This window comes from Eucalyptus grandis, chromosome 4, assembly GCF_016545825.1.
Source record: "Eucalyptus grandis isolate ANBG69807.140 chromosome 4, ASM1654582v1, whole genome shotgun sequence".
Taxonomy (NCBI): Eukaryota; Viridiplantae; Streptophyta; class Magnoliopsida; order Myrtales; family Myrtaceae; genus Eucalyptus; species Eucalyptus grandis.
Genome location: NC_052615.1, coordinates 16,090,763 through 16,101,639, shown reverse-complemented (window position 1 = coordinate 16,101,639; position 10,877 = coordinate 16,090,763). Strand labels below are relative to the sequence as shown.

The window sequence follows — 10,877 nt, the reverse complement described above, 5'->3', positions numbered from 1 at the left end:
CGCGATCTAAACTGGAACAGATTCACCGAGAAGCTCAATAGCAGCAAGATAATGCTGCAATGTTCAGTGAATAGCGGCTACCTTACTGATGCAAGTCCCATATAGAGAAAGGGAAAAGAAATCCATTGATCATTGTATGATTCATGAACGAAGAGGTCTAAACCAAATATCATACAAAGAATGCAGCACTCAATGTGCAAGGAACAAGATTTTAAGGTCCAATTTATAAAGTGTGTGGAAGTCCATTCTCTATGATGAGAGCAAGCGGACCTATCTAGCTAGTTGCAAATCGAAAAATAAATTAGAGAACTTACTCTTCTGTCTTTAATTGTAAATGTTAGAGGAGTATATTCTTGTTATGGTTTATATTCCTCTATTCTTCTAAACAATAGAAAGGATAGCTCGAAATAGCGAAATCCTATTTTCCATATTTGAAGCAAGGATTTTTTCCATACTAATAAATTAAATTTAGTAGCATTAAGTGTCAAGAATTGTTGATAAAAACTCACTTTTTTTTCCCTTGGTAACTTCAAGCACCATCTCAACTAGCATATTATCACGTATCAAAGTTTTTGTCATTGATTTGCAAGAGCTTAGCTCGTATCCTTATTTTGGCATTATGTTTGAGGTTCTCATTAAGTTTGATGCTTTGTGTCTTGGTTGGCCAATGTAGCCTAACAAGTAGGCGTTGTCACCACCTACACGAGTTTCCTTTTTTAAAGCTTAGTCCCACGAGGTTCAGGTCAACTTCACAAATAACATCAAGGCATGGCAATTAAGAGCATAGACTATGGGATGAACTAGTGTGTATGAATTAGGCATGTGACACATAATATAAATACTTCAATATTTGGGTCACACACTTGAGTTTGTATGTCACATGATTTATGATGTGAGTAACATTGGACGAAGTCAACATTTTTGTTACTAGTGTTGTTACTTATGATATTTCATACTTCATGTGGAGAAGGAGAAAGCTTGCAAAATGATGAAAGAGAGAGAAAGAGAAACATGTGATTTGACAATGACGGGTTTGGTAGGCCACTAGGCGCCAGACACATGTTCATATTAGCCAATCGACGCAAATGACTAAGAAGGAAAATAACTCGGTCGTTGACTCAAGACAGGTAAACTCAGCGCAAAGTACACTTACGAGACCTCCACTTGAAACTTATCCTCTTATAAGAGTTACTGGTGAAACCACTACTTAAAAGATCAAGCGCTTATTCACCGAGTGGACGATTTGTCCACCGTATGCCAAAATACATGACATCTTACCATTTGTTATGACTTACTGACACTTGTCGTAGTGCGGTGACCACTTGCAATAACCCGATAGACAGAGTACAAAAAACTTAAGCATCGGAGGGCCAATTTGGACAAGAAACCCGATCGCCCTAACCTGTGTTCGCAGTTGTAGGTTCAATCAGAGGTGAAAATCTGAATGGATCCTCGGAGACTAAGCTGTGTAGCAACAGTATGGTGCCGTTTGTGGGAAACAGTACGAATAGCTTTGTCGCTTTTCCAGGGATTCCTTGCCATTTCTTTGGAAACCTATTATTGGTATTCGTGGACCAATATCCACGAGCACCTCCGATATTTAAGATTTCATCATTTGATATTTTTCTTTAATTTAACGTGATTTTCGAATTTTAGATACTTATCTTAGAGACATGGGTAATTTTATTTATTTTCATATGTTATTTAATAGATTTAAGATTTCATTATTTGATATTTTCTTTAATTTAACGTGATTTTCAATTTTAGATACTTATCTTAGAGACTTGGGTAATTTTATTTGTCTTTTCGTTCGTTATCCAATCAAAATTCAGATAAGTTATTAGAAATTTTATTCATTTGTTTGGATGGTTTTTTAATGATCTTTTATCGGTGTTTCTTTAGGACTTCAAACTTTTTATGTTCACGTATTCTCTTTCCTTAGGTATCTCACATTTGATTATTATGTATTGGTAAAAAATTGAGAGTTTTTAAAAAAAAAATAATAATAATGTGCGCCTTGTGCATGTTACACCTTGTGGGTGTTAAGAGTTCACATTCAGAGCTACATCGCACAAAAGATGTTGCTTTCTCAAGAATTCTCTTATCTCATGGTGCGATTAGAAGCAAATTGTTAAATCGCCTTCTAGCACAGAAGGTGAGCAATGAGCTTTAGATACTTTCCGAATATTCGTAGCTTTGCTCGCATTGTCACAAATATTGGCTAGGATAATGGATTTTCTTATAGTAATGCCATTCTCAATTGTGCAAACTGTGTATTTTAGAAGGGGACAAACACATTGAAAATGGCTGTCGTCTTATAAACTCACACTATCCTGTTGAAGGTGCTATGAATATTTTCCCTTTCTCCCGACCAAGCCTTTTGCCACCCATACCAAAAGTCAAGTAAATGTAGGCCGACAAAGGCTACTAAATTTATCAATGCATGCCTCGCGAGCCATATCTTTATTAATTCCCAATCGAGGTAAGCTTATCCATTTCCAACAATTCGGATTTGATTGGCGGAATATTTTGCACTCGATCGCTCCCTTTCCTTAAGAGTCGACCTTACGTAAGTACATACATCGAGGGTTACGTCACAACGACTTCGATGGGCACGTTCATGTCAAACCGTCGATTTAATAGTCTTGATATCTGTAGAATTTCTGTCCCTTCATTTAGTTAAATATATCTTAGTGAGCTGGAGGAGAGACGTGTCAACAAAGGTGTGCTGGAAAGATTACGCTTGAGGGCTATTGATTATTTTAACCAACGCAGTAATGCATTCTTTACGTTGGCTCCCTTTGAAAAATAAATCCAAATCGAGTTTAGTGACATAACAAATAACACGCGACCCGTGCGTGCGTATAAAGAAATCCATGCATCTCGGCACTAAATAGTGTCTGGCCCGCAATCAAGATTCGAGTTCTCACACACATTGCCTTAGCTTCTAAATAAAGTCTGAAAGTGCTAGTATGAACACCTAGATGAGGTGAATAGGTGTGAAGACAATTTTTCGCAAGGAATAATAGATATATTCTAGGTTCTAAAACTGAGTATGAAAAACAATAGATTTTGAACAAGTTCAGACTTTACCAGTTAAATAGAACTATGAACAAAATAAAGGAGTTCAGAAAAGATAATAAGAACAAATTAATTATACTGGTTCGGCTTAGATCAAGCCTACGTTAACTCTCCCACGCTAACAGCCTTCTGGCTGGAATCCATTATGTGATCAACAAGAGATTACAACTTTGAGTGCAAACACTCAGTGATAGATCACATACTATCTCACTAAGTCACTTATTTGGTATTTCTCTCACGATCACAGACGTTTAAGCTCACTAAAGATAAGTGTATGATCGAAGTTTGCTCAGATTTTGGAATTATAAATTCTACGCTCCGTCTCTTACTTGATCATTGATCATTGATCTCCTTAAATACTCCTCCCACATAAATTCACTATTGTTGATGCGGAATCCGGTCCCGTGGAGTTGGTTGGGTCTCCGATGAACGGTCCCATTTGCCCCCACAAATAGATAGCTATGCATCCGAGATTGTAATCCGGAGTGGCCCTCCGACGCCGAAGCCAGTAACTTACGCGTGCCTGGACATCGGGAGCAAACGTTTATTGGACTAGTCCGTCAAGCGAGTCGCTTTTCCTATCGGTGTTTGGTGGAGTCTATCCTGTATTTTCTAATTGTGGTGACTTTTGTCAATGCACTTACTTTGGATAACAATAAAAATAATCCCACCGTCGACTTTTATCATCACTGTTTCCAGGAATCGACCGCATAGCTGTTACCCAATAGAGAATGTCGAAGCTGTCTGAACTCGACACCTTTATGACAAACAGAATTGACTAATCAATTTCCTTTTTTCCCCCTCCTTACAGCTTGATCTTTCCCCTTCTTCGCTATAAATCAAGGTACATTGCACTCCGTGGTGCTGAAATGAGAGGGAAAGAACTGCCACTTCCAGCCAAGTCCCCCAAAAGAATATGACAAAGCTTTTTGCAATCCTCGTTTTCATGCTTAGCTTTCTCATCCTCAAAACCGAATCAAAAGTTTCAATCAGTGAGCATGACTGCTCGAATTCGAGCATTTTCGCTCCAAAAAGCACCTATCGGGCCAACCTCGACCGTCTCCTTGACTCCATCTCCTCTCATGCCGACTCAAGAGGTGGATACTTCAGCACGAGTGAAGGGAAGCCAAGCGATGATAACACTGTGTATGGCAGATTCCTATGCAGGGGAGGTGTCACCAAGGCTTTGTGCGTGGAATGTGCAAAAAACGCTAGTGTCGGCATCAAATTGCTTTGTCCTGAGAACAAAGTGTCCATCCTCTGGTTCGATGACTGCATGTTGCAGTATTCGGACCATAACTCCCTTTCAGCCATGGACGAAGAGCCTCTTCTGATCGGGTATAATCAGGATAATGTGAAAGAAGAGCCTGCTGAGTTCATGAATCAATTGAACAAAGCAATGAAACAGTTGATAACTCGGGCTGCTCAACGACCCAATGAGAAGTATGCCTTCAGTGAATCAAGGAGCCCTCCTCTATACACATTTGCCCAGTGCAGGCCTGATCTCTCAGCAGCTCAATGTGAAGATTGCCTGCAGAATGTGACTTCGATTCTCCTGAAAAATCAAACGGAGAAAATCGGAGGCAGAATATTGCTTCCGACTTGCTTCGCCAGGTTCGAGATGTACCCGTTTTACAAAGTCTCGAAAGGTAATGAACTCGACTCTTCTTCTTGTTTTTTTTATTTTTTATTTTTAAACTAGTTATAACGCATTTTTGTTCTGTTTTGACCACCTTTGGTGGCACGTAGAACATTTTACTGTCTATGCTATGCATATGCCAGGTGCTAAATGTAATGCCATCATACTGATGAAGCCTTCAACTGATTAAATTACAGGCGAAAAAGGAAAGTCGTCAAGATTAGTTATCGGGATCACTTCTGCAGCTTCAGCGATCGTGCTACTTTGCACCGTGCTCTGTTTTGCCCTCAAAAGAGAAAGGAGCAAGAGAAACAATGTCGAAGAAGATCCAATCGGTAACAAATGGGAAAAATTGCACCACAAATCCTTAACTTTATTTACAGAATGCAATGAAGTTCATAGCCTTTTCAATTCATTTAATCAAGTCTTACTCCTTTATCAAAAAGTGCAATCAAGTTTTAGGCACATTATTTGCTCCAATTAGTCCTTAACCTTTATTAGAAAATACAATGAAGCTCTAAAATTACGTGGAAAAGTGCAACTTAAAGAAACCACTGAAGTACTTTTCGAGTAACACACAGCTCATTTTAGGTACTACTAATAGAAATGACTTTAGTGCACTTTCAGAAGAGGGTTTATAAATAGGTTGAGTCAACTTAATAGTTTAAGACTCAATTGCATTCGTATATAAAGTATAGGGCTTCTTATGCAATTTTCCTGTGAGAAATGTCATAGATCTACTTTGCTTGCATATTAGTCTTTCCATTTACAGTTTATTCGTATCGCAGAGTTGATGGCTCATGGTTACTCAGCTGGAAGCGAAATTTCCGAACTCCATTCCCTGCAATTTGATGTGAGTGCAATTGAAGCTGCAACAGGTTACTTCTCAGATCAAAACAAATTAGGGGAAGGTGGATTCGGTCCAGTTTATTGGGTAAGCAGTTTTTAACATGGAGATATGACATGAAGCACTACGCATGTTCTGCCTTTACATGACGTTTTTGTTCATATTCTGTCTTTTGTAGGGCACACTCCCTTGTGGGAGGAATATTGCAGCAAAAAGGTTGTCTCAAAGCTCGAAACAAGGCACACAGGAATTCAAAAACGAAGTTGAATTGGTAGCCAAGCTTCAGCATAGAAACCTAGTGAGGCTATTAGGATTTGCCATGGAAAGAGAAGAAACGATACTGGTCTATGAGCATGTGCCCAACGGAAGCCTTGACCAGTTGCTCTTCGGTTCGCGCCTCCCCTTCATCTTCTTTAAATATTATTCCATTCCTCTCAATTTAGTTCTTTCTTTCCAATCCTAGTCACCATCTAATAACATTTCCATGGTATGAGCAAAATTCAGTAGTTATGTCTTGCGGCATTCTTCATACAATTTGACGACGGTTTCAAAAAGAAAATTAAATAGGACAATGACTTGTCAACTAGATTCAGACTTGAAGTTGGGCTTCTTCTGACTCTAAAATTTACAAATTCTGTCCTACATAGACCCTCAGCAAAGCATACAATTGAATTGGTCGGCGCGCCACAAGATCATGGTTGGGGTGGCACGCGGTCTTCTTTACCTTCATGAAGATTCTCGGCTCCGAATTATCCATCGCGACCTCAAAGCTAGCAACATTTTGCTCGATGACAATATGAACCCTAAAATCTCGGATTTTGGTATGGCTAGATTTTTGGTGCTGAGCAGACTCAAGGAAGAACAAACAGAATTGTCGGAACTTAGTAAGTCAAATTTCAAAATACTTCAGTTCATAGTATGAACAACCCGCTGGATAATTTGCAATAATTATGCCAACAAATTCAAAATTTAACTGGACTTTCTAATGCATAGACTATATTGAGCCTTAACATTTTGATCTTTAGGTGAACTATGCTCATTCACGAGAATCTCATTAATGTCTTCCTCTTTGTACTGATTTGCAGTGGCTATATGTCTCCTGAATATGCTATGTATGGGCAATTTTCAGTAAAATCCGACGTGTTCAGTTTCGGTGTACTAATGCTTGAGATCATAACTGGCAAGAAGAATCAGTATTCCTACATATCAGATGATGACGCAAGCCTTCTTGACTATGTGAGTAAAGTTTGATCCTACAATTTCGTTTGGTTTTCGTAAATTAATGGCAGTACCAACATATGTTCTAGGTTTGGGAACACTGGAGAAGGGGAGCACTATTGGGAATTGTGGATCCTATAATTAGTGAATCTATCTCAGTAACCGAAGTGATCGGATGTATTCACATTGGCTTGCTCTGTATTCAGAACGACAAAGAAGCACGACCTGCCATGGATACAATTGTTCTTATGCTTAGTAGTGCTGATTCTGTTTGCCTCCCCGTGCCTGAACAACCAGCATTCTTTGTTCCAAGTGTGAAGAACAAACAACAATCTCAAGATCCAAACTCGAATGGATCCAGCAAGAAGCTCAACAGCAGCAAGATAATGCCACAATGTTCAGAGACCAGCAGTTGTCTTACTGATGTGGCTCCTCGATAAAGAATGGGAAAAGATGACGGAGCACGCTCGAAATCCACTGATCAATGTACAATTCATGAGCCAAGAGGTCAAAACCAAGTATCGTACAAACAATGCAAGCTCTCTTTTGCAAGGAACATGATTTTAAGCTCCAAATTACATGAGTGTGTTGAGGTCCAATCTCTATGAGAGTAACCAGAACCATTTAGATAGCAACAAATCGAAGAATAAAGCGGAGAACTCATTCTTCTGTTTTTAATTATAGACATTAAATAAGCATATTTCTCTCAAATTTTTAGTGTATCATGGTTTATCTTTTTTTCCTTCTTCAAGAAATAGAAAGGATAGCTCTTGTAACAGCCGAATTCTATAGTTCTGCATATAAACTAGGGATTTTTGTCCATACTAGTATACTTTATTAAATTATAGTAAGCGTCAAGAGTTGTTGATAAAGAAATGGATTGATAACCTTTTTTTTATAGGTAAATCATTAAAAATTTGCCGACATTTTAGGAAACTATCGACTTTTTTTTACAGTAAGAAGATACCAACTTGCACTAAGATTATAGTTTTTATTTGCTTAACTTACCAACATTAAAAATTTGTGGACTCTTATAGGAAAATAACAAATCTAAATTAGAGTGTGGAAAAAGATCACCAATAACACAATTCAGAATTTCTGCAAATATATTAGATACTCTGAAAAAGAACAATTAAGTGCTATTATCTTTACCCAAAAAAAAAAAAAAAAACAATTAAGTGCTATTATTTTTGCTTTCACGATACAAATTTATCGTAGTTGTTCTCATTGTCCCGACAGCTTTTGCTCTTATATCTTCTCTTTCTTGAAGGGTACACTTCCTTGTATACAAAATCAAAAGTGAAGTTGAACAAATAGCCAAGCTTCAACATATAACCTAATCAGGCTTATTAGGATTTTCCATGTAAAGAGAAGAAATATTAATAGCCTACAATTGCCTAAGGGAAGCCTCGACCATTGCTTTCAGGTTGCCTCGCTCTTCTTTTCTTTAAAATGATTCCGTTCTTCTCTGCTTCGCTCTTTCTTCCCAATCCTTGATGACCAAGTAGAATTTTGTTTAACATTTAAAAAAAAGGTGGGAGAATGACATCCATTGTGACATTTTTGGACTAACTCACTCGACGCATCATCCGCTTTGGCTTGTATTTTACCGAATCTCACAGTTTTATCTTTTGGCGTACAAATAAGCACTTTCCCAATATGTCATTCATCCTGGCAATGCTCTAGCCTAGGTTTGCTTAACTTTGGAGTTCCAAAGCAAAACTTACTATCACATCAAAGGCTGCTTCTATGAGTTAATTCTAGGTTTTCATATATGATCATTCTTCCCCGTCCATTGCATAGTTCAATTCATTATTTCCCCCTTCGCCATCTTAGAAGCCTACCTAGACTTTCTTCTTGTCTAGATTCTCTATCCTCAATGACCACGCCCCATTCTCATTGGACTAGATTGTTACACCAATAATTCATAAACTTTGACTGAATGTACAATGTCATCCTTGGACTATTAATTTGTTCAATATAATTCTTGAACTCTCAATCTAATCTGTTGACTATTTCAAAATATTCAATATCATCATTGGTACTATTCACAATGTTTTTAGAACTCGAGGTCGAGTTTTTTTTATGTATGTTGGGAATGACTGATCCCCGAAAACCGGATTCGACACTAAATCGAACCCCTAAATCAATGCGGAAGACGAAGCCCGGGAAAAACACGTATCACCGATCGTAAAGCACACCACAGATTCGAGCGTACCTTATTAGCCACAGATTAAACACCGTCGTCAATGGAGGAAGAGAATCCGATCGATGAAGCCTTGAAGGAAGAAATTGGAAGCCGTATGCCTCTCTTTCTTCGGGAGAGAAAACGCGTGGGAGAGAAGCGTACGTTGATTGTGCCAAAAGGTGCGTCTTTCTCTCTCTCTCTCCTCCCTTTTATACCTTCCCCCATCCACGGGCCCTATTCCCGTGGGCCGGGCTTTTTGGGCCCAACTTGGGCGGACGGGCCAACTCAGGCCCATCTCATAAATCCATCATCTCCCACTCGCACATGGTGGTACAAAACCAACATGGGCGGACGAGCCCTACCACTCGGCCTCATCGAGAGAAAATCCATCATAGACTTTCTCTTAACATGGTGGGCCAAACAGAATTCTCTTTTCCTCTCTTCAACATTCATACCGGTGAATAATCCGTGCGACCAGCATACTTTGAGAGCTCGTTGCTATACATCTGTTAGGAATATATAACAGCTCATAATGGGCATCACACTCCGAGTAGATTTAGTATGCAGTACCCTAGATCGATCGATCACATTTATATCTCTCTTGATCTCTTTCAAACAATGATATATATATTGTATTCACAATTATGATTATCACAAAGACAGTCATAATTGGTTAACCGATGAATACAAAACTACAATGTGATTCTCCAAAATCGATCTTCCTCTTTCCTTCAAACTCTCAATTTCAGTCCAGCTTGCTTTTCTAGAAATGCCCCATTAGATCGAATCAAAACCATGACCATTGGCAACATCCTAAGATAGCAAACACTAAATAGAAATCTTGAGAATAAGTAAGAGTCATGAGGGGACTAAAAAATTGAGGAACTCATTTCCTCAAGAGTCTCACACGTCATAAAAGTTGAGATCAAACTTTTGCCACTCTTATTGGTCGTCTCATGCATACGTAGTATGAAATACGTATTACGGTATTAACTCATTTCCCATGGAGCGTATGTCTACACCTTCAATACCGTACAGATGATAGTTCAGACATACCCAATGTCTAACTTGAGTTCACGTATCTACTCATTCACTAAATTCATCAGAACTCACATCTGGCATCATAGACAAATAAAGTAAAATATGTGGGGAATTTTACTTTCGGACATAGTAAGTATTATGTCCTCATCTTAACACTCAGTTAAGGCGACATACATGTTTTAAGCTTGAGCTCTCGATTATCACCTAGATAATAAGCTTAAAAACAGTCTCATCTCTATTTATCACACAGTAAATAGAGGCGATTACCCGTGTGAGTGGGCTAATCTCATATGTCCGACATACTTCTTCTAACTTAAAGTAATGCACTGAGCATTAAGATGCATAAAGATCAAACGAAGATTCATAGGCATTAATGATGAAAAACATAAATTCATCATATGTGAACACTTAGAGAAAAATTATAATATTCAGTACATCAGTCTCTACGCAATCCTAGAGATTTCATATGGCCACAAAAAACATCTCTAGGTATTGGCTTTGTCATAGGATCTGCTACCATTCTATGCGTAGTATGTACTCTTAGTTCACATCTATTCGTGCAATCATATCCTTGACAAGAGTTATACTTGGTATCTATAGGTTTGGTCTTGCTATGATATTTTGGATATTTGGTGTACACTTTTGCTGCTTGATTATCATAGTTAACTAATAACAAATCTGCAGCACTTCCAATAGCACCTAAATGATCCAATAATCTCTTAAGCCAAACATCTTCTTATACTGCTGCTGATAATGCCACGAACTCAATTCCATCGTGGACAAGGCTATATACTTTTGTTTCTTACTGCTCCAACACATGGTGTCATTATTCGGTAAGAGAACAAACCTAGAGGTAGATTTCC

At 38.3% G+C, this 10,877-nt stretch overlaps 1 pseudogene; it reads left to right on the top strand.

The window, feature by feature from the left end:
- The first annotated feature begins 3,967 nt into the window (after positions 1-3,967).
- On the top strand, positions 3,968-7,560 carry LOC104428980 (annotated as a pseudogene).
- Positions 7,561-10,877: the final 3,317 nt, after the last annotated feature.